Consider the following 24,196-nt stretch of genomic DNA (forward strand, 5'->3'; position numbering starts at 1 on the left):
TTCTATCTAATTTAGGAAAGAATATCAAAAATAGCCCTGGGGAAACTTTTATTCATATAGAAAGGACGAGTGAATGCATTTTTAAACCATTCATAAGTCTTCCTTGCTGTCATGATATAGTCAGAAGAACTCTGGACCACGTCCGTCTTGGAATATGGAAAGACTATCATACTGATCCATTATATCCATGAAAACATGCTGTTGAGACAGGATGTGGATGAGGTGGCTACTATATGGAAGGTTTTCATAAGAACCATGTTCTCTGGAAGGCAGGAGAGGAACCCTTCCAAGATTCCAGAATCTATAATTTTAATAAAGCTTCTAGAGATCTAGTGAATAGGAATGTGCCTGGAGATCTCCAAAGTAGAATACAGATTTCTACACCTTTCATGCCTTGGCACAAAGAAGCAAGTACAAGGCCTGGTCAGCCTTTTTGTGTCCTGGGGATAGCCAATCCCTTACCTGAGATACTGGTCTGGCCTATAAACCAGGTGACACTAAAGACTGCCAGTTTTAAGTGCAGCTTGGAGCAGAAAGGTACTCTTTGGCAGGTCCACACTATGATGAACGTAGTTTTACTTCTTCAGTCAGATGATTTAGCAGACCTGATGGTGTCAATGGTGACAAATGTCTCATTGTAGACTTTCTGGAAAGTCCGTGGGAATCTGAAGCAAGGCCATATCATCTGCAAAGGAGAATATATGCCTTTGAGAAACAGTTTTTGGTGTGTTACTACAGCCTGATAGAAATGGACTGGCCATTAAGTCACAGTGATTGTCACGTTGCTTGTCCAGCCTTTTAAGATGTGAATGGTACATATGGAATTGAGTCCAAACAGGAGGGGTGCTGGTCCAGCTTACTTTTGCCTTCTTAGTCCTGACCCATATCAAGTGTTGGTAAGTACATGGAGTAAATTTCTCTCTCATACATTTCCCATGGGAAAGTAAAATTGAACAACCACATCTGTAAACAGTTTGGCAGCTTCATAAATAAACATGTACTTACTATGTAATGGAGCTATTCCATACCCAGATATTCATGCAAGATAAATGTAAGGGTATATTCATACAAAAACTTGTCGACAAATGTTCATATTAGCTTTATTTGTAATAGCCAAACTCTGGAAGCAACCCAAACATCCATTAAGAGATGAGACAAATTGTGGTATATCCATATAGTGGAACTATTCAGCAACATAAAGGAATAAACTATTGATTTAACAATATGGATGAATTTCAGTTTGAATCTCAAAATGACACAGGCCGTATTTTTTTAGAGTACATACTGTATAATTCCATTCTAGAAAATGCCAAGTAATATAGAGAGACAGTGTCAGTTGGAGGGAGGGGTTAAAAAGTGGCAGAAAACTTTTGGCAGTGATAGATACGTTCATTACTGTCATTATTATGCTGATAGTTTCACAGGTATATGCATATGTCAAAATGTATTAAGTTACATACATTAAATATTTTTATTGCACACCAACTATACTTCAATAAAACTATCTTTTTAATAGAGCAGAAATTCAGAAAGTGGTGATAACATCCCAGGAAAAGCTTCTTCTGTGCTCTGGTAATGCCACACTGACTAAATTTAAAGGTGATGGCCATGCTTGGGTATCATTCTTCTGAGACTCATGAAGAACTAGATGAATCATCAGTATATTCAAACATAGGAAATGAAGCTGTCCTATTCATTCCAGCATACCGTGCCAGACTAGGTCAAATACCTCTCCTCAGCATACTAAAGCCTATAGTTCTTCACAAATCATTCCTTGGCCCCTTAGGAAGATCACACATAGAAACTAAGAGAGCAAGGGAATAAGTTATGGCCCAGCTGGTTCCCCTACCACAAGAAGTCTGGGGTTTCCAGGCACCCAGAGAGATAATCAAGCACTGGTGAACACATAACTGGCTCACTCTGTTAAGGACAGAGGGTCCAAGCCTCACTCTTACTATACTGGATTTTCTTTGCCAAGTCAGAAAGCAATATAATTGAATGGTCAGGTACATTTTGAGATAGTAGATGCCAAGTCCTCTACAGGGAGGAAGGTTTCAGAGATCTTGAAGTCAATGTCCTAGCCTTAGTCATCTTCTAATGTGCAATAGAACAAACAGCCCTTTTTAACTAGGGGAGGTATGTAATAGAGAAGTACATTTCATACTTGGAGTGGCATTTAGAAGTGGTAGTAACCGATCTGAACCAATGCAATCCTGTAACCTGTGACACAGTCTGTAGGATCTCGAGGTAGCATCTCGCTGAGAAAAACATACAAGGAACTTGTTTGTACTTAGTTACCTGGATACTGGCCAGTGAATTGTTTGGTCAATGGGAAGTACTTCCTGTGCCCTTTGAATGACAATTTGAACTGTAGAGTCACAAGCCATAGGCAAGAAGGGAGAATCACTGGCTGAGCACTATTACTAATACGTGGTAATTCCTGGGTGCCATCCCCACTGCCTTTATTTTTTGGCATCTCTATTTTTTTTAGTGAGGGTTCTAAAACTCACTCCTTCATAAAGATCCAGAATGTCGTAGAGACCAAGACTATGGACCTGGCTTGACTCAAAGGCCTATGAGTTTTTGCTATAGTAGGTTGCCTAGTGTTTCAGGAAAAACTGCCTTCAAAGCCATGTTTGAGAAGCCAATTCATTAAGTGTTACAACATTAAGCACTGTAGAAGTCAGTCTCCAATAAAACACTGAAATATACAAAGAGTATGACTTAATATTCAAAGGTCCAAATGAGTAGTGATTTCACTGAAAATTCAACTTCTCACAAAACCTGGACCCCTTGAAACTGACCTTGCAGGAAGGATGAAAGGGAGTAGGGCCAAATCTCAGACTGGTCCTTGCCTGGTAACTGCAATAATAATAAAGGAGTCATGGATTCCTCATTTGTCTAATCCACTTGAATAAGAGAAGTTGTCATGGGGCAAATGAACCATGCTTTCATCCCAGTGCTGGCCCAGAAGGGAGAAAACTGTTTATCCAAGACTACTAGCATAAAGCCAACAGTCCACTTTGCCCTCTGTATTCTTTCCGAAGACATGTAACATGAAAGACCCATGTTTAAAGCCATAAACTCCGTGGCCACCTGGAGAGACTCACCGTCCATATACAACAGATCCCTAGTGCTGCCCATAGAGTGTTTTTGCAAACTACAAGGCCTAGGAATTTAGATTTCTAGAATCTACTATGGCCTGATTCTGCAGGAGTCCAGAGATGTTTCTGGTGGCAGATTCTGAAGCAAAATAGTAATCCTCTGACATGGCCCTTTCCCTCAGCTTAGATCCTTCATTAGGGATATGAGTATAGACATATAGATTTTCTTTTCAGCGTAGCCAAATTGCCTGTTTAGGCATCCATAACAGCTCTTCTAAAGGTCCTGATCATTCTCTGCTGGAACTGGATATAAAAGCTGCTGCATTCCATGCCTAGCTGCAAGCCATGTGCCAATGCTGGAGAAATCCAGGAGAGAGCACCAGGGGGGCAAGAGTATTGAAAGGATTTATAGACTGACAGTATATCCTTGCCTGATTCTTAACTACTCACTTCTTAGATACATGACAGATAAATGATCAGAGAGGATATTATGGGTGAAATATAGACACGGGGGCTAGAACAGATGTTCAGGAAGATACCATAGCAAGGGAACAGAAGTAATAAGCAAACAGACCTATTTCGATCTATGACAATATAAAAATTAACAACCTGGGAGAAAGACTTCCTTCTTTTTTTCTTTTTTCCAACCCATAAGAACAATCCTATAAATGTTCTTGCCTAAAGGGAAAGACAGGGGGAAGTTTATAGAAATGTTTATTATTTCTTTACAGGGATGAAATGAGCCTTTTCTTCAAGAAGAAAGGATCAAAGACAAGAACCGGGAGGAGGGAAAAAAAGCCCTTGGCAATGAATAGAAGAGTATATACATTATGGAGGTATGGAAAGGTGTCAGAAATATGGACAGCAGATTTCAGCAACTGTTACTGTGGGCCATGGTTTCCACTTAAGGTCATCCGCAAGAAGAGTAATTATAAAGAATGGAATTGCTTCCTGTTACTTTGGGATCTAGATGTGTGCCTTTGTAAGAAGACGCTATCTTACAATTTGAGTCACTTAATCTCCAATTTAAGATGGGTTGTCTTCATCTGCAATCTAAGTAAGCTTCTCAAGAATGGCCTTCAGGTGCATGTGGGTGGCGCAGTCGGTTAAGCATCTGCCTTCTACTCCAGTCATGATCCCGGGGTCCTGGGTTAGAGCCCTGGATCCGGCTCCCTGGAGCCTGCTTCTCCCTCTCCCTCTTCCTCTGCCTGCTGCTCCCCTAGCTTGTATGCTGTCTGTCAAATAAATAAATACAATATTAAAAAAAAAAAAGAATGGCCTTCAATGTTCATTCTATTCTTTATTACATCAAATGATTTCTTTAAACTTCCAGCTTCATTTCCTTCTCTCATAAGTGTAGCCGTTTTATATATCATCTTCCTTCTCCTTTCTGACTATTCCAAAAAGTTCATATTCTCTCAAAAGTCTAAACTTGAATAATAAGAATCATAGGGAAAATGTTTAAAACTGGCACAAGGTATATGCCATCTATGTTCTGGACTCTAGAGAGACATTACATAGTCCCTGACTTAATGGTTTATAGTGCCTAGCAGGAAAAAAATAAGGAACAATTACTAATTACAAGAATGAGAGATAGGAGGATATTAAAGGATGTCTGGAGCACAGGAGTACACAGAGGGGATTTAATCTGGTCTAGGGAGTCATACTTCACCATCTTGGGTAGTCCTTCATTAAGCTGAGTCTTTCTGAATGAGGGAGGATGCCTTATTGTCAAACTAGTACATTCTCTTTTTAAAAAAAAATAATTCAACATTTAATAATTTAGGTAAGAAACAGGCTTTTTTCATAAAGATATAAAGATAAATTCTTACCCCAGGATAGTCTGCAACTTTTGGTTATGGTTAGTAACCTAAATATTTGATCTCTATGGGTTTCATAATTCTAATCTGTCACTTAGACAAAACAGTCAAATTGATTTTGTAAGTATTTTAGGGAAATACCTTTTTCCACATGTACTTACTTTCACTGAATCTGATTTTTAACTTCTCCCTGCTAGCTAAATCCTTAATCAGTGAGAAATGGTAAACTATTTGATGACAACAGCTCTTATAGAAAGAGTTTAAAGGCTAAGGGAGGCACAGAAAAGTCTAATTTTGCATAACAGGTCACCTGAGTCTTCTTAGATGAAATAAAACTAAGCCCTTACATGTTTCAGGATTTTAGATCTTTTCAACATTTCTTTTTTTTTTTTTTTTTTTCTGTTGACATTTCCATTAGCACTTCAGCCTGAGGGAAGTGAGTATATAAACTGGCTCGGACTGTGTGGCTTTCACTGTTTGAGTTGCTGTTCCAGGGTGACTAGCTTTCTTAATCCAATTTTGTTGAACTCTTAGGTGATAACCACAGTTTGCTTCCTCCCTAGTACCTATCCATCAGGAAGAAGCATCGCTAGTTTAGACTTAAAAGACCGAGCTCCCCTTTCCCTAAGTAGCCATTGCTATTAACCCACAGTAGCAAGTCCGTGGCCACTCTTGACTTCTATCTCACCCCATTGGTTACACACTGTCAACAATTTCAAGAAATGCACTTGATGTTGTGTTATCCTTCTTTACCTTCTAGTACTAACACAAGCTTTTATTATTTTCAACTCTGGTCACCTAAGTGAAGTTTTGTTAAGGATGGGGAAAGAGTTTCACCCCTGAGCTCATCTTCCCCAAGAGCCTCAGAAGGCTAGTTTGGGATCAATGTACATGTCAGGTTCGGTTTGACATGTTCCTTTTCTGTTTTGTACATGCCTGCTGGGACCTTTTAAAGAGCTTTGAGCAAATTCAACCATTCATCCATACAAAAGTACAAAGGATCAGTTCTTCTCTTTACCACCCACAATGGTACAGTTAGGGAAGTAGAGAATGCACTTAACCCCATCTAAACTCATGGTCCCCCCTCTGTGGGCATGCTTTCAAATATTACTGTACTGCTCTTACTCTCCAAGCACACAGCCTGCTGGTGCAATCAATTTCTGGGAGCATGATTGACCTATTTTTCTCTGCCATTCAGACTTCCTCTAAGCAGACATATCTCTAACCCTTGGCATATAAATTCTCTTTTAAAAAATTCTGATACTTTACAAATGGCTAAGTTCAATATAAAATGGGGATAGTTCTTAAGAATTATCAAATAGGGGAGGTGGGAAAAACACGGATGTTACTATTATGCACTAATAGTAACTAGCACTAATGTCCTATTTGGATCTTGCAGGCTTTGGTCTACTAGTCTCCAGGTTACACTCCACTTCAAGGTTTAGGTTCAGCTTAGTGTGCCCTTTTATCCCACTGTGCCTACTCCATAGGATTAAAGGGTTTAGTTTTTGTAAGAGAAGGTAAAAAATTAAGCAAAATGGAGACATCACAGTCTTTGTTGTGTTTCCTTCTTTCCCTGCTTTTTCAAAACTCAATATGAAATAGGAAGACTCTGAGATGAAGATTATTAGCAGACAGTCTTTTAAGAAAGTGCTCTCAGGATTCTCAACTGCAGAAGGGAAAGGAATCAAGCAGAACTGAGCAGAGGGAGAAGTCAAGCTTCAGTGCTGTCTGGGCTAACTCTGTAGGAAGCTCTAAAGATAAAATTATCCCTCAGAGCTGCCCACAGCTGGAAAAAAATGCCAGACTTTCACACTCCTGGGACAATCATTTATTGGATGCAGACCATCCAAGAAAGAGGCATGGCTTTGGACAAGGGTGTTCTCTTCCACTGAGGAAGCCTTAAAGAAGGCTGATAGCCGAGGGCTGTATGCACACAGCACTCTCAGCAGCTTGGGGAAANGATCACGCCCTGAGCTGAAGGCAGACGCTTAACCGCTGTGCCACCCAGGCGCCCCTGTCCCTTATTCTTGAATGAGGATCTTAGTAACATAGCATAGTAGCCACCATATTACCTAATGTATACTTCTGGAGAAATTTTCAAGTTTCTAAAGATTTGAACCTGTAGTCTGAGACAAGTGTATCATGTCCATATGCAAGCTGAAATACCTGTAAATATTATTAACTAAAAAGAAATTATCTTTTAATCTTGATTGGGGCTATAATCCTTTTATATTCATATATACCCTTAAACAAGGAAAGAACATTATTATCCATACCTATCTATTCAAAAGGGAAAATAATTAGGTGGTTCTCTAAAATAATCATCTTCTGGAGGTACTCACTGGCCTTTAGGATTGACCTCTTTAAATCTATACATAATTAGCAGAGAGCTGGCAAAGAGAGATACTGCTTCCTTATGGATTGCCATGATAATGCAACTGGATATCTTCTTTCTAACTAGTGTGGAGTAGTGGGAATAAAAAATCAATATGGACATGCCTACCTATTAGCAATACCGAAGTGTAAAATGAGTAGTAGAATAAAGAAAGTACTGCAGACCATTCATTTGAAGAAAGGCTTCAAAAGTGAGACTCTTAACAACACTGTGGGAGATATATAAAATCCTTTGGGAGACAGGTAGGATAATACTACAAACAAAGGCAAAGCTCAAAATTCTCAGAGTATTCTGGGAAATCAATATAGCTCTATGGCTATAACTACTCATGAAGTAGAAACAGGAAGAACCTGGGACCAGAAGGTCATCTTCTCTGTCCTCCAAACAAAATGACAGCACAGGTTTAAGAAGAAGACTTGCTTGATAAAACAATGTCCTACAAAGGCTAACTGAACACTGTATGGGGATGAATTAAATGTGGGAATGGAACAGATTAATAAGAAGCATATAATGTTCAGGCCTCCAGACAATAGCCAAATTAGTATCAACGAAGATACAAGAAGATATGATAACCTATGAGGAATGTCAGTCTTCTTTATTCCTGTTTGGTCCTTTAAAAATGAACCAAGGGGCGCCTGGGTGGCACAGCGGTTGGGTGTCTGCCTTCGGCTCAGGGCGTGATCCCGGCGTTACGGGATCGAGCCCCACATCGGGCTCCTCTGCTGTGAGCCTGCTTCTTCCTCTCCCACTCCCCCTGCTTGTGTTCCCTCTCTCGCTGGCTGTCTCTGTCGAATAAATAAATAAAATCTTTAAAAAAAATAAAAAAATAAAAATGAACCAAAAGAATCCATGAATTTTATTCTTTAGTATATGTAGTCTATGGTGTTATTACAGTCCATATGATGAACCTTTTCAAATGCTATTAGCTTATTTGCACTTCTTGGCCTATTTCGATAGAGCTGTAGCTTGATAATCATAGAACAAAGCCAGGTAGATTAGACAGAAATTTTCCTCAGCACCCCAGCACTGTTTACCACAGAAGAGAAAGACCTGGGCATCTGCTTCTTGCATTTCTACAATTTCATACAGAATGGAAAAATGTTTCCTGAAAATAAAAAGGTCAGCAGTGTTACAATCTAAAACTGATTTGTTGAGGATTATCAATACATATTGATTAACTGAACAACTGGATGGTTTAGTCCATGTGTACTCATAGTGATGACATTCCAAAGAGTCCTGAAGACTAAACAGAGTCTTACACCATCTCACAACAAATTACTGAACTCTGAGAATTGCAAAACTGAATATTCTAGAATATTGGTCCCCTATCAGTTCCAGTCAGCTTGGATATCACTTTAAAAGCCAAACCAAGATTGTAAGAGAGACTTTTTAATTATCACTGGTAAGATCAATTTCCTTGTATATTTAGTTCCCGGCTTAGCTCTGCTCATGTGGTATAAAAGAAAAGGCACTACTCTTCAAAGCAGAGCAATATTTTCCCATTCTCCCACTTTGTCTTCACAAATATGTTCTTAAACAGGCTGACTGAACTTTCCAGGCTTTGACTATCTTATGGGTAAGATTATCTATCTATCTACCTACCTACCTATCATAATATCTGTAGTAATTTGAACAAGTTTGTAAATTATTTTTCATTAGACCAGGTATAATTTAAAATATCAGGTTTTTTGACAAGATCATTAGATAGGAATATGTTTTAGATTCAGTTTTCCTGGAGGCAGAGAATAAGAGGAGAGAAAACAGAAACTTTACAGTGGAGAGATGTGACAAACTATCTCAGCTAGGTAATCAAGGTCAACATAAACAATGAGAAGTCATGATCATAGTATATACCCTTTATATGTTGTGATAAAAATGGCACTTTACCTCTGTCATCTTCCTCCCCAAAACCTGTATCCTCAACTTAATAATGAATTAAACATCTGACAAATCTCAACTGAGAGTCATTTTACAAAATATCTGACCAGTGCTCCTCAAAACTGTTAAGGTAATTGAAAACAAGGAAATTCTGAGAAACTGCCATAGCAAAGAGAAGCCTAAGGAGGCCTGACAGCTAAATGTAAGGTAGTATCCTTGATTGGATTCTGAAACTCAACAACAAAAAGTGAAGGACATTAGGTAAAAATGAAGGAAATTTGGACAAAATATGGACTTTAATTGATAATAATTTGTCAATATTGGTTCATTAATTTTAACAAATATGCCATACTAATGTAGAATATTAATAACAGGGAAAACTGGGTATAAGATGTAATGGGAACATTCTGTAATATCTCTGCAATTTTTCTGTAAATCTAAAACTGTTGTAAAAAAAATAGCTTACTTTAAACAAAGTAAAGAAGTTCCTTACATAAAAGTTCAAACTCTAGGTTTAGCGCTCTACTAAATATACCAGGAAGAAAATCCCCAGTATGTGGAGCACCTCTTGTACATCACTTCAGATTCTTTCAAATTCTTTCACCCTTACGTCCCATTCCAGTCCCTGTAACAATTTCATATAGACCTCTACCACTTCTGCATATTTACCTCATCCCATGGTGCCCCTCTCCTTTTCCTGCTTCAAGCTTCTCTGATATCACAACATGGGACATCTAAGGGAATCCACTCAGAAAGCACACAGGGGGAAGCTTAAAGAAGCCCTCCCCACAGACTCTTGGGATTGGCTGCAGGTGTCCTTGCCAGTACATTGACTCCCAAGTCATGGATGAGAGATCCTCTGTCCATAAATTCTCCCTCATTCAGCCTTTATTCTTTCCTTCCTTTATCTAACTTCATCAAAATATTCTCTGTCTGAGGTTTTCTGGTTCCTAGAGTACATATTAGCCAGGTCCTTCAATTCTTTTGGCATGTGAACTATTTCCTCCTGACACAGGATGGGACTTCCAATGTTTAGGCTGTGCTGAGATCTGGCCCTAGTTATTGTCCTGAAGGTCTAAAGTGGTGTTTGAGAACAAGTGTCATCATGTAAGGCACCTACCTCACAAAGTCATCGTATGGTCTTCAGGCAAAAGTAGACTCTTCTCTTTTCTTCTGGCTGAAAGAGTGTGCTCTCCTTTGGCAAGGAGGAAGAGGATACTTTGCCCTCTTGGTGGGTGTAAAGGAATCTGGGTTCTCTTAGTATGGATCTCCCTAAACATAGATCAGAGGCAAAGTCTTGTGTTTCTCAGGATCACTTCCCAAATAAACTACCTGCTCCCAATAAAGAACTGGAGTAAATGAGACAGGGAAGTGACAAAAGGGAAGAAAATGCAATGAAGAGTACATTACTGAGAGTTTCATCACTGTGAGAAACCAGGGCTCCCTCCTGCTTTAGAGATTCTTGTAGAATATGCCATTGCCCACCAAGAGTGCAGGAAAGCTGGAGTATTTATCTACCAACTACCATTTTTCATTGGTTGAAGATATTCCCAGGAGCATTTCACCCCAGCATTTTTGGACTGCTCTGCACATGCATTAAGAAGCTCCCAAGGCACTAGAGAAAGCCCTCAGGCAGCGAAGCAGAGAAGTATAGGTACTAAAATTATAAATTATCAGCATGCTAGGAACTGCCCACCTCTGCTCTAGGTGAATTTAGAGCTTGAGATTATGGGGCAGGGCTTTAACAGCATTTGCCATTCCAAAGTTTTAGACTTCTCAGGATCATCCATCCCAAAGTCACCATCTAAGGTCTCAGGGACCTAATCTTTAAGTATCAGATCTTAAGATGGGGGACTTATATACTATTATTTTATTGGAGAGGATGATCTTAGATAACAGGAGTGAGTGAAAAGGAGAATGAAGCAGGTAAGGAGGAAAACCCAATATAAACATATAACTGATTGTTCAAGCCCATAAAAGTTTCCTCAAGGGGTGCCTGGGTGGCACAGAGGTTAAGCGTCTGCCTTCAGCTCAGGGCGTGGTCCCGGAGTTATGGGATCGAGCCCCACGTCAGGCTCTTCTGCTATGAGCCTGCTTCTTCCTCTCCCACTCCCCCCGCTTGTGTTCCCTCTCTAGCTGGCTGTCTCTATCTCTATCGAATAAATAAATAAAATCTTTAAAAAAAAAAGTTTCCTCAAAAAGCCATTAGAATGTGTCTAATGACCTTCTGTGGGTGGAGGGAGAAAGTAGAGCCAGTGGTTAAATATTTGGTCAATGGAAATGAGCAAAGGTTTGCTCTTCAAGGTGTTGTCTCCAAGAAGCATCCCAGTGTAGGAGGCAAAAGGTATGTGGCACAAGGTTCACACAGAGCTAGTTGCTGCAGTACAGATGATAAAAGACAAATGAGGCTGAAAGGATGTAAAGTGGTGGCTGAGTGATGTTTGACCAGGAGGCTAACAATATACAGCTAAAATATTGGCAATAATATGGAAGGTGGAGGAAGAGATGCATTAGAATACTTTCCATCTTTATCTTCCTCCTGACCAAGACAAGGTGTGGATCAATCTTCCTCTAAGTCAATACTCATGTTAGCACATAAAGGTGAGAACTAAAATACTAGATATAGGATCAATAAGTCTTGACTCAGAAAAAGGAAACATGGGATAGAGGATCCAATCAATCCAAGAAGTCAAGAAAAGAGGGTAGAAAAAAAGTTAAATAAAAAAAAAATGAAGACAGTGGAATCATCAAATGTAATGATTAAATATATCTTTGACCTACCTACATGCTCAGGCCCTGCTTCAGCTGGTGGGCTCCCTGCACATGAGCTCTCCTACAGTCCCTTGTCAGCCAGTAGGCTCACCCTGGCCACAGACTTCCCAACAACCCCAGTGAAACCAGCAAGGGCACACAGCCTACTGAGGAGATGCTCCTTGAATGCCTGGCTCTGGTAGCCAGTGGGGACTGTGTTGCTAGACCCCATGGGACAGAAACAATTGGGAAAACAGTTCTTGGCAGACTACTACCTGGGCACAGCACAGACAGAAAACTAAGTCTGCTTCCTAGTCTTCCTGTGAAAAAGGCCTATTTATTTATCCTGGAGTTTCATTCTGAGGGGCATGCTTCAGGATTACTACATATCTAGGGGCTATGGAGGAATTCTCAGGGAACACTGGCCAGGGGATGCCATCTCTGCACTCTCCCTCTGCTTCACTACAGCTTGTTGGTATTTCCCAGAAAGGAGCTTATACACTTATCTGGAGCCCTGGTTTTTTTTAACTGTCACTAAAGGGAGATGTCTTAATTGCCTGGTTTGTAGGCCAGCAAGTGTTATAACTGTAGTCACACTGAACTGTATATATCTGCATACTTTAAAAGTTGTTGCTTAAGGGTGTGGCTTCCAATCAGCCTAAAACTAGATACTAAGATCCTCCCCTTTTGAACACTGATAGCTTGGCTTAATGCTCAATGGGTGGGACCTATCAATAATAAATCAGATCACTTAGACAATCACAAAGGTCGAAGAAACAACCAAGAGTTAGTGCGATGTTGAATGATAAGGCTCATCACCCACACAAGTCTCCTTAAGACTGGGAGAAGCAGCTGTCATGCCAAATACATAGAAAAAGATACAGAGACAAATGAAATGAGAATACAAAGTGTTCCAAACAAAATAATAAAATAAAACCCCTGAGAAAAAGGCCTTACTGAAATGGAGATAAGTAACTTACCTGATAAAGTTCAAAGTAATGATCATACAGATGCTCACCAAACTCAAGAAAAAAAATAACAAATGAACATAGTGAGAACCTCAACAGATGGAAAATGCAAAAAAACACCCAGAAGTCACAGAGCTGAATAATACAGTATGGGACCTGAAAAATACACTAGAGGGGTTCAGCAGTAGACCCGATGAAACAAAACAAAACAAAACAAAACAAAACAAAAACAGACCAGTGGCCTGGAAGACAGGGCAGTGGAACTTACCCAAATGGAACAGCAAGAAGAAAACAGAATTTTGAAAAGTGAAGACAGCTTAAAGAACCTTTAAGACAACTTAAAGCAAAATAATATTCACATTATAAGAGTCCCAGAAAAAAGGAGAGAGGGAGGGAAAAGTGGCAGAAAAGTTATTTGAAAAAATAGAGGCTGAGACTTCTCTAACCTGGAGAAGGAAGCAGACATCCAGACCCAGGAAGCACAAAGAATCCCAAATAAGACATACCAACCCAAAGAGATCCACACCAAGACACATTATGATTAAAACATCGAGAGAAAAAGAAAAAAATCTTAAAAGCAGCAAGAAAAAAACCAACTTGTTACATACAATGGAACCCCCATAAGGCTATCAGCTGATTTTTCAACAGAAAATCTGCAGGCCAGAAGGGAATGAAATGATATATTCAAAGTGCTAAAAGGAAAGACCTACAACCAAGAATACTCTATCCAGCAAGATTACCATTCAGAATTGAAAAAGAGATAAAAAGTTTTTTTCAGAGACGCAAAAGGTGAAGGTGTGTATCACCAATAAGCTGAAAAGAAAAGTCACCAGCTAGTAACAATGAAACATGAGTAAAAAATCTCTCCAGCAAAGGCAAATGTATAGTAAAAGTAGTTAACAATCTATGAAGCTAGTATGAAGATAATTATTAAGACGAAAGTAGTAAAACTATAGCTACACTAATTACACTAATTAACACAATGAAAAGATGTAGAATATGACATCAAAATCAAAAAAACATGGAAGGGGTGGAGTAAAATGTAGTTTTTAGAATCCATCCAAACTTAAGTTGCTATCAAATTAAAATACACTGTTATGTTATATACATATACATATACATATACATATATATATATATATGTAGAGAGAGAGAGAGAGAGGATGATAGATGATTGATAGATTAGATAGATGATAGATAGATATATAGATAGATAGATAGATAGATAGATAGATAGATAGATAGATATAGGCTGGTGTGTGTGTGTAGGCTGTTGTATATGAACCTCATGGTGACCACAAAGCAAGAACCTATATAAGATACACAAAAGATAATGAGAAAGGAACCTAAACACAACATTAAAGAAATTCATCAAACCATAAGGGAAGAGAGCAAGATAAGAAGAAACAGAGAAGCTACAAAAACAACCAAAAAACAATTAACAAAATGGAAAATGGTATATCCAAATCAATAATTACTTTAAATGTACCCAGCCATTGCACTACTGGGTGTTTACCCCAAAGATACAGACGTAGTAAAGAGAAGGGCCATATGCACCCCAATGTTCATAGCTGCATTGTCCACAATAGCCAAATCATGGAAGGAGCCGAGATGCCCTTCAACAGATGACTGGATTAAGAAGCTGTGGTCCATATATACAATGGAATATTACTCAGCTATCAGAAAGAACGAATTCTCAACATTTGCTGCAACATGGACGGCACTGGAGGAGATAATGCTAAGTGAAATAAGTCAAGCAGAGAAAGACAATTATCATATGATTTCTCTCATCTATGGAACATAAGAACTAGGATGATCGGTAGGGGAAGAAAGGGCAAACGTTTTTCTTTTTTTAAAAATTAACATATATTATTTGTTTCAGGGTATCAATTGTTTTTCTTACAAATTTGTAGGCATTCTTCATATACTTGGGATGTAAATCCTTTGTTGGATAGACAAATACATTCTCCACTCTGTGGCAGGACTTTTGAAAAAAAATAAATAAATAAAAAATAAATAAAAAAAAAAATAAATGGACTAAATTCTCCAAAAAACGCAGAGTGGCTGACTGGATAAAAAAGGCACAACAATAAGCTGCCTACAAGGGGCTCACTTCAAATCTAAGGACACACACACAGACTAAAAATAAAGAGATGGAAAAAAGATATTCCATGCAAATGGAAACCAAAAGAAAGTTCATATAGAGGTATCAGACAAAAGACTTTAAAACAAACTGTAATGATATACAAAGAAGGGCATCACATAATGAAAAATGGATCAATCCAACAACAATACAGCAATTGTAAATATATATGCATCCAACATAGGAGCACCTAAACATACAAAGCAAGTATTAGCAGACATAAAGGGAAAAACTGACAGCAATACAATAGTGGGGGGATTCTTTAAATTCAATTAGCCAACATAGAGTACCTCATTAGTTTCAGATGTAGTGTTCAATGATTCATCAGTTGCATATAACACCCAGTGCTCATCACCTCATGTGCCCTCCTTAACGTCCATCGCCCAGTTACCCCATCCCCCACCCACCCCACCCACCCCATCATCCCACCACCCAGAGTAGGGTATTTTTAACAGCCCATTTACATCAATGGATAGGTCATACAGACAGAAACTCAATAGGGAAATATTGGCCTTAAAAGAGACATTACACCAGATGGGCTTAAGAGCTATATACAAAACACTTCATCCAAAAGCAAAATACACATTCTTCTCAAGTGTACATGGAACATTCTCCAGAACAGATCACATGTTAGGTAAAGTCTCAATAAAGTTAAAATGATGGAAATCATATAAGGATCTTTTCTAAACAAAACTGTAATATGTTAGAAATCAGTTACAAAAAGAAAACTAGAAAAATCATAAATATGTGGAGATTAAACAACATGCTACTGAACAATGAATGGTTGAGAAAGAAATCAAAGGGGAAATAAAAAAATAAGACAAAAGAAAATGGAAACACAACATTCAAATTTATGGAATGCAGCAAAAGCAGTTCTAAGAGGGAAGTTAATAAAAATACAGGCCTACCCCAAGACACAAGAAATATCTCAAACAATGTAACTTTATACCTTTCGGAACTGAAAAAAGAAAAAACACAGCTCGAAGTTAGTAGAAAGACAGAAATAATAAGTATCAGAGTAAAAATAAATAGAGACTAAAAAAATAGAAAAGATCAAATAAAATTAAGCGCTGGTTCTTTTAAAAGATAAAGAAAACTGACAAACCTTTAGCTAGACTCACCAAGGCAAAATAAGAGAAGGCTCAAATAAAGTGGGAAATGAAAGAGGAGAGGTTACAACTGACCACAGAAACACAAACGATCAGAAGAGACTGCTATGAACAATTATACACCAACAAATTGGACAACCTAGAAGAAACAGATAAATTCCTAGGAACATATACTCTTCCAAGACTGAATCATTAAGAAAGAGAAAACCTGAATAGAATGATTATAATAAGGATATTGGATCAGTAATAAAAAAAAAAAAAAGTCTCCCTCCCCCCTTAAAAAAGTCCAGGACCAGATAGCTTCACAGGTAAATTCTACAAAGCATTCAAAGATGTAATTCTTATCCTTCTCAAACTCTTTCAAATGATTGCACAGGGGAAATACTTCCAAACTCATTTTATGAGGCCAGCATGACCTTGATAAAAATACCAGTAAAGGACAGCACAAAACAAGAGAATTATAGGCCAGTATTCCTAATGAAAATAGATGCAAAAATTATCAACAAAAAAATTAGCAAGCTGAATCTAACAATACATTAAAAGAATCACACAACATGCTCAAATTGGATTTATTCCAGGGATGCAATGATGGTCCAAAATCCACAAATCAATCAACATGACACACCACGTTAACAAAATGAAGGATAAAAAACATATGATCATCTCTATAGATGGAGAAAAATCATTTGACAAAATATTTCATCCATTTATGATAGAACTCTCAACAAAGTGGGAGAGAAGCTACCTCAACGTAATAAAAGCTATATGTGACAAACCTACAGTTAATATCATTCTCAACCATGAAAAGCTGAAATCTTTTTCTCTAAGATCAGAGACAAGAGAAGGATTCCCACATCCCCATTTTTATTTAACATAGTACTGGAAGTCCTGTCCATAACAATTAGACCAGAAAAAGAGATGGGGGGAAAAAAAGTAAAACTGTTACTATTTGCATATAAGATGATATAAAACCCTAAAGATTCCACACAAAAACTGTTAGAATAAATGAATTCAGTCAAGTTGCAGGATACAAAATCAATATACAGAAATATGTTTCACTTCTATACAGTAGTAACAAACTGTCAGAGAAGTGAAGAAAACAACTCCGTTAACAATAGTATTAAAAAGAAAACAATACCTAGGAATAAATTTAACCAAGAAGGTGAAAGACCTGTACCGTGAAAACTGTAAGACACTGATGACCACACAAGAAAATAAATATTCTGAGTTCATGGATTGAAAGAATTAATATTGTTAAAATGCCCATACTACCCAAAGCAATTTACAGATTCAATGCCATCCCTATCAAAATTCCAGTGGCATTTTTCACAGCACTAGAGGAAAAATTCTAAGATTTGTGTGGCACCAGAAAAGATGCCAGATAGCCAAAGAAATTTAAAAAGAAATCTGTAGGTATCAGCTTCCCTGATTTCAAACTATACAAAGCTATAGTAATGAAAATAGTATGGCATCGGCATTAAAGACAAATAAATCAATGGAACAGAAATAAACCCACACATATACTATCAATTAACATATGACCAATTAACATATGACAGAGGAGCCAAGAATATACAATGGACGAAGAACAGTCTCTTCAATAAACAGTACTGGAAAAAATGGACAGCCACATGCAAAAGAAGGAAATTAGACCACTAACTTACAACACACAGAAGTTAACTCAAAATAGATTAAAGACATGAATGTAAAACCTGAAACCATGCAACTTCTTAGGAAATATAGGGAGTAAGCTCCTTGACACCAGTCTTGGCACTGAATTTTTGGATATGACTCCAAAGCAAAAGCAACAAAAGCAAAGGCAACAAGAGCAAAAATACAGAATTGGGACTATACCACATAAAAAGCTTCTGAATAGCAAAGGAAACCAATAACAAAATGAGAAAGCAACCTAATGAATGGAAAAAGATACTTGCAAATCATATATCTGATAAGAAGTTAATAACCAAAGTATATAAAGAACTCAAACAACTCAGTAAAAAAAATCCAATTTAAAAAAACAGAAGACCTAAATACTTTTCCAAAAATGACATACATAAGGCCAACAAGCAAATGAAAAGATGTTCAATATCACTAATTATCAGGGAAACATTGTACACTGTTGCTGGGAATGTAAATTGGTAGAGCCACTATAGAAAACAGTATGGAGCTTCCCCAAAAAAATTAAAAAATAGAGCTACCATATGATCCAGCAATTCCACTTCTGGGTATTTATCTGAAGAAAATTAAAAGACTAATTTAAAAAGATATATGCAGCCCTATATTCACTGCAACATTATTAACAATAGCCAAGACATGGAAACAACCTAAGTATCCACTGACAGAAGAGTAGATAAGGAAGACGTGGGATATATGTGTCTATAAATGGACTATTACTTAGCCACAGAAAAGATGGAATGCTTGCCATTTGTGACAACATATGCAACTGGACATTATTATATGTTAAGTAAGAGAAAGGCCAATCCTCTATGATTTCACCAATAAAACAAATGAACAATTATAACAAAATTCATAGATACAAAGAACAGATTCATAGTTATCAAGTGTTGGGGATGAATAAGTAAGTGAAGAGGGTCAATTGTATAGTGACAGATGACGACTAGACTTATTATGGTGATCACTCTGGGGTATACACGAAGATCAATTATTATGTCATACACCAGAAACTAACGTAGTGTTATATCCAATCTTAAAGAAGAAAAAAAACTATCAATTAGATACACAAGCCAAAGGGAAAAAAAAATCTGACTAACTTTTTAAAAATTGGTTATTGGTTGATTAGGTTCACAGTTTGAAAATAAATTAGTGGAAGAGCTACAACTGCCAAATATTAAATATAATACTGCTAATGTCAAAATATTTATAGAAGACTGAGTTGTCATTTATTAATATGAGGTGTTTATCCGTAACAATGCATTTTTACTGATGGAAAATGTACCATGAATTTGTGTGTGCCGTGAGCATAGCCTCAATATAAGGCAAGAACTGGCAGATTTTCTTATGATCATAGATTTTTCAATTTTTCCTTATTTTTCTATTATAATTCTCCCAAATTGATAAAATTCCTCTATACTTACCAATTAATTTAACTATTAACAAGCTTATTTCAGTGAACATATCTAGAAGAACCCTACAGCTAACAACAGAACATCTATAAAATTTGATTTATATATATTTGTGGTGTATACTGTGATGTATAAATATACATATATATTTAAAGCCTTTGTTTTCAAACAATTGATATGCAGATCATAGTTTCTGACTGCAATACAATTAAATAAGAAGTCAATGAAATTTCCTACAATAATATAAAAGAGCTTTTACTACTTTGCCTACTTTTATATTTAATAAACCCACATGTACTCATCATGCAGGCTCATTTATTAACTCAGAGCCAATTTTGTTTCATCTATACCCCACTTACTTCCCTATTACCATATTATTTTGAAGCAAATCTAATAAATCAGTCCTTGGAAACACACTGAAATATTTATGAATAAAATAAACACTCTAACCTATAGGGTGTTTAAAATCTCTGTATCCTGTAAGTTTGCTTTTGCAGTTCTTTTGATCCTTGTGAAGACTTAGAAACGAAGAAATAAGGTTGGCCAACAGAGAAAAATTCCGTTCTATTGATCTGACGGTGAAGTATGTGTGTTGTTGGAGAGAGGACACAGGGGGTGGTGATAAACAGACCAATTGCACTGAACATAATGCACAGAAGAGCAGCCTAAATGCATGGTACCTGACAGAGGTGGTATTACTACTCATTGGAAAAGGACCACTTGATAAATGCCAGATCCTTACCACCTCACATAAAAATAACTTTTAAGATGGATAAAATTTTCTTTAAGACATAGTCTTCCATGAGAGCTGGATGTAAAAAGGAAATTTACAAAACTGAAAGTAAATATAGGAGAATATTTTGATGAACCCCCACTTAGGAAGGGATGTCCTAAAGCAAACAGAGCTAATTTTAAAAAGTGTTTAAATTATTTGCTTTTATTGATGTGACAAATATAATCACCTTAAAATGTAGAACTTAGAAGTCACAGATCAAGAAAACATAATTACAACAAAAACAGCAAAGGAGTATATTTGGTGTAACTGAAGAATTCCTAGAAATTGGTAAGAAAATCCAGCCAATAGGAAACTTGGCAAAAACAAAGAGAAAAAATCATAAGAGAAAATCAAAACGGCCAATGGCTACAAAAGATCATCAACCCCAGTGATTATCAGAGAAATTCAAAATAAATTTACCTTAAGATAGACACTCACCACACTGACAAAACTGAGTTGGAATTTCTAGATTTTATTATAGACTGCCTTTGAACTATAAATTGGCACAGCCTCTCAGGAAATACTGTCAAATTTCTCCCCCAAAATCTGTTAATTAAAGGGTATATGCATGAATGCTCCTAGGAATATTCTCTAGAGAATTTCACATATATCAGACATGTACAATGATGCTTATTGCATCAAAATTTATAATAGTGAAAAATGGGAATCAATGTGATATCAATTTAAAAAACGAATTGGGCTACAATCAATAATGGTATATTCCTCTGCAGGTATATGTATGTATGTTTATGTACATACACACACATAAACATATGTTTACATATATGTATATACACATAAACACAGATGCCTATACATATACCATATATATAAGCATGGACAGATCTTTAAAAATTAAGTGGGAGAAAGGAGACTGGAGCATGCGCATTCTAGAAGATACACAGTAGGAGAGCATTTACATAAACTTAAAAAATTTTTTTTACAAAAATCAAGTAGCATTTAGTACATAGTTTTATAGATTTGCTGTACAGATAACCATAAATGTAGCCTTCTTCACAGAAAAAGAAACCATCTGGAACATAAGCTTTTGCAGAGATTTTTCTTTCATAAAATATATACATTTTCATGTAGAAATACCAAGGCTTCCCATGCTACACTACAAGTTCTTATTATACACCCCAGGAAGCATTATAACCCTAGAACTGATTGTTATCAGTTGTTATCAGAGGAAGCTACATGGTTTCCAGCCCTACCAGATTGCCATTGATATCAAGAGCAAACTACTATGCACAGGGTACTGGATGTGAAAGTTTGAGAAGTAAAAGAAAGGAATGGAAACTAACTTGTTTTCTCCCTGTAAGACTGCAGGGCTGATAAAGTATTGACAATGGACAGTACTTCCCTCTATTTCCCATGCACAGACTGATTTTTCTTCTTTCTTATAGAGCACTTCAAGTGAGATAAATGGACAGCATTTGTGAGCTTGATTTCTGGGCTGGGCACGCTGGTATTTTTGTACTTATTCCCTCCAACATAAATGGGGAAGGACATACTATCTTGGAAATGGTAGCAGAGCTAGGACGGAGCCAAGTCAGAACTAGACTTAGTTACTTTCACTAAATCTACTGATCTTAGTGTTAAATCACATTTCATCTAGGAAGACAACCCCTTCTCCTCAACATTACCTTTTACCATGTGACCCTTCACCTCAGCTTCTCAAAAGAAACTGCTGGCACAAAACATGGCTGTTTGCTGACTGCAACCTGGCAGCAAGTCTTTCTTTGAAAGAAAGTGTACTTTGCCATGTCTACCAACCACAGTAAATAATGCAAACAGCTTCCAGCTGTCATATCCTTCAAAGTCGGCCTCAACAGCAATGAGCTGCCTTTCCCAAGGTCGTTCCCATCCCCAGCGTGCTCACCTGGGCACTGAGAAAAGGAGAAGTATGAAGAATGGCAGTTCCATTCTGAGTTATGACAATCAGATGGGCAGAAGTTGCTTCAGAACTCTCAGCCAGGTTAGTCAAAGCTCTATTGGGTCTATACAGCATTTTTACTTCTGCTTCTAATCTGGCTTCCTTCCTTTCTCTTTCACAAGCACGGATTCCTAATAAATGTAATGTACCCCAAACTTCATCCTAACAGTTGCTTTTGGAGAACCGAACCTAAGACAGTCAGTAGTAGAAACAGTCAGAAAGTACATAACAAGATGGGACTTTGGAGCTGAATCACTACAGGCTGCCTGGTAGGCAACAAAGACCCCATTACTGGTAGTATATGGAACACACAGACCCTGGCACAAGGTGACAGTCTAGTTGTTAAAGCTGGCAGCACGGCCCAGCTGAGGATATGTTTGGTTGAAAAGGGAAGAAAAGGATGACGACACAAGAAGCTGCAAAGCACAGCCAGTGTGTATGAACAGGACTCAGGAGTACACGTGGGGCTACATTACGAGCGTGCTTCATCAAGGGGACCAGAATACTCCCAAGTCCAAAAACTCTTCATCCTATCTGTAGGGTGTTAACATCAGTTAAGAAAGATTGACTTGAGAGTACTCTCCTGAAATACATGATTTAACACCCTAGCAATAATTCCCAGAAATGGTGCCAACTTGTTGCTACAATGATTCCTAGAAATATGGACAAAACAATGGCTTAGGGTGAAGAGTTCGAAATGTAAGGATTTCCATGGAAGATGTGCAGAAAGGGGTTAAATCGTTTCAGGAAAAACAAGCATACAGCAGGTCCCTGTGCACTTCTGCCTTCCAAAAGGTAAGGAGAAAATAAGAACTGCCAGAGCATTCCTGCCCCTGGTTACTAATGGGAGAGGTGATTCAGGGGACACATCTCCATCCAATTTCATATTCTCCAAGCACAGAAAAACAAATGAATGGCTGGTAATTGTTGGGGGAAGATGGCAAAAGTTGGAGAATCCTGAGCTCACCTCATCCCACAGACACACTGGGGCAACAACTGCAACTATGCAACTGACTCTGAAAATGACTGAAGACTGGAAGAACAGATCTTCCAGAGTGAATCAGAGAAAAGACCACGTCAAGAAAGGTAAAAGGGGCAGAGACAGAGTCAGGAACCAAACCACCTGTGCAAATAACCACAAATAGGGACATCACAAGCACAGAGGAGCAAGGGGATTAGACCCCACATTGGGCACCCCTGAACCTGAAGACATACACTACGAAGACAAATCCCCATAACATCTGGCTTTGAAGATCAGTAGGGCTTAACTCGGGGAGAGACAGAGGGTGACAGGAAAGCAAGGTTCGGCCCTTAAAGAGCCAGCACACTAAATAACTCAGCCAAAGACAGAGCACAGAAGCAGCAGCTTGAAATGTGCCTATGGTATATGTCAAGGAGATTTACTGACTAATCTTAGAACATGTACTGAAGGGGCTGGGATCTGCAGGAAGTTTCTCCAAGCACAAAAGTAGTCGGTGGTTGCCATTTTATTTTTCTTCCTCCAGCCTAAATAGCTGGATGCTTGAGAAAGACAGTTCTAACACCCCTCATCTAACTTACTAGAAATACATGCCCCAGCCTGGCTTTCCCCTACAGGCTGGACACACCCAGCCCACTGGCCTCAGCAGGCATCCTTCCAAAGCAGCTCCTGTTTCACCTTACCTGGTGAGCATCCCTGGCCAGGACTGGTATCACTCCAACAAGACTCCTGTCCTAGGGAGGGAGGGAGGGAGGGAGATAACCCTGCACATCAGTGGCCCCACAGTTCCTGTAGCCAGGCTTCTTAGCTGGCTTTTCAAAGAGCAAGCCCTGCCTTTTGGTGGCCTGCAGCTGTGGTACAGGCTAATTGCCAAGCAGGCTAACGACTAACCACACCCAACAGTGAGCCCAGAGAAGTTTACAGCCAGGCCTCTCAACAGCACAGAGGAACAAAACCTGCCCAGTACGCCCACAGCAGGCAAAGCGCATCACTGCAGCCAGCTGAAATGAAGGCCAGCCCCACATACCAGCAGGTCCACAGAAACCGGCTCTGCTACAACAGGAGGGAAAATGCAGCCCACACAGACAACACCAGTGGAGTCCTGGTTCTGGTGCCCAGGGTGACTGCACTAGAGAGCACCACAGGACCCTTTCTACACAGGCCATTAATTTCAAGACCAGAAGATGCAGCTGACCTACCTAATATTTGGAAACAAACATATTTAAACAAAATGGGGGGACAGAGGGATATT

The sequence above is a fragment of the Ailuropoda melanoleuca genome, chromosome 5 (assembly GCF_002007445.2).
Source record: "Ailuropoda melanoleuca isolate Jingjing chromosome 5, ASM200744v2, whole genome shotgun sequence".
Taxonomy (NCBI): Eukaryota; Metazoa; Chordata; class Mammalia; order Carnivora; family Ursidae; genus Ailuropoda; species Ailuropoda melanoleuca.